This window comes from Mesoplodon mirus (assembly GCF_964341445.2).
Source record: "Mesoplodon mirus genome assembly, chromosome: 3".
NCBI classification, from domain to species: Eukaryota; Metazoa; Chordata; class Mammalia; order Artiodactyla; family Ziphiidae; genus Mesoplodon; species Mesoplodon mirus.
The window spans coordinates 15,469,294-15,470,739 of record NC_138978.1 but is presented as its reverse complement, the minus strand read 5'-3'; positions in this window follow the sequence as shown (position 1 = coordinate 15,470,739).

Here is a 1,446-nt window from a genome sequence, read left to right as displayed (position 1 = left end):
CAGTGGGGTTGGAGAGGCTTTGTGTCAGCAGTGGGTAGGGGAGGACTCACCCCACCCAGAGTGTTTAAACAGCTTCTTATGCAAGGCACACATGTCATGTAACCCTGGGAATGGGGTGGGTGGAAGGTGGGCGGAGGACCAGGGAGCGGGCCCTGCCGAGTCCCGCTTCCATGCCAACAGGCCTCTGTCACCTTTGATCTCAAGGCTTCTGGAGGGCTTGGGGGGCGGGGGGGGGGGCGGGCGGAGAACGGTGAGAACACCCCTCAGCCTCCCTCCCACACATCTCCACGGAGTTGTTGAAATAGATTCTTTATCCATGTAGGGCTCTGAGGTTTATAAAACTTTTCACAAGTTTGGGCTTGTTGGAGCCTTAGCACTCCGAGTTTTATGGGTAGCCCCATTTTACAGAAGAAGAAAACTGAGGCCGGGCCCAGTGACAGGGCTTGCCCAAGGCTCCACAGTGAGTTAGAGGCAGAGGCCAGACTTGAAAGCAGGGCCTTGAATCCCAGTTAGATGCTTTTCTCCAGGAGGGGCGACTGAGGCTCAGAGATGTGCAGTGACTTGCCCGAAGTCACACAGCAGGAAGGAGCAGAGACTGTGAGGGAAGCCAAAGCCCGGGTGTTACACCCCGAACCTCCTCCACCGTACCGGGTTGCTGCCCGGTACGCCAGAGGTTGTTCACAGTGGGCCTTAGGAAGGTGTCATACACAGGTGACCAGAGACAGGACCAGATGAGCAGAAGTGGTCTGGGGCACAGGAGGAAGCCTTCCTGGAGGAGGTGATCCAGAGCTAAGAGCTCAGGGACAAGTAGGAATTAACCAGTGAAGCATTCTTACCTGTGGAGGTAAGAAACCGAGTGATGTTGCAAGGAGGAATCACAAGCAATTTGGTGTTATTAGGGTGTGACGTAGGGTGCTGAAGAGGTCTCCGGGGCCTTGTAAGGCAGTTCCAGGATTTTAAGTTGAGGGCGATGGGGAGACACTCAAGATTTTAAATAGGAAGAGATGTGATTACAGTGCCCCAAACAGAAGTCACTGGTAGAGGCAGGCCCAGAACTCGGGCCTCTTGACTCCCAGCCTAGAGCTATGGGGAGACAGGATGCATTCTGGCAAAGTTGGGAGGGAGCTCAGCTTGCCTTAGGGCCTCAGGATGCCTACTCTGCCCTGACTCCCTACAGCTGCAGGAGAGCTGCCTCCATGGGGAGCTCTGGGTCCTGGCCCACTGAGCATCAGTGTTTCCTGAAGCGTTGGGCAGTGCTGGGGTTGGGAAAGGTAAGAGAGGACAGGGACCAGCTCACCAGCCCTTTCTCCCATGAGCACTGGGCCACCTGAGTGTGCTGGGCATGGTGGCTGAGTCAGGCCTTCCTGGGACATGACCCTTGCCTGTCGTGCCCCAGGTGGCCAGCGTGGCTCTGTTGCTGGGCTGTGGCCACTGCCACCACTGTTG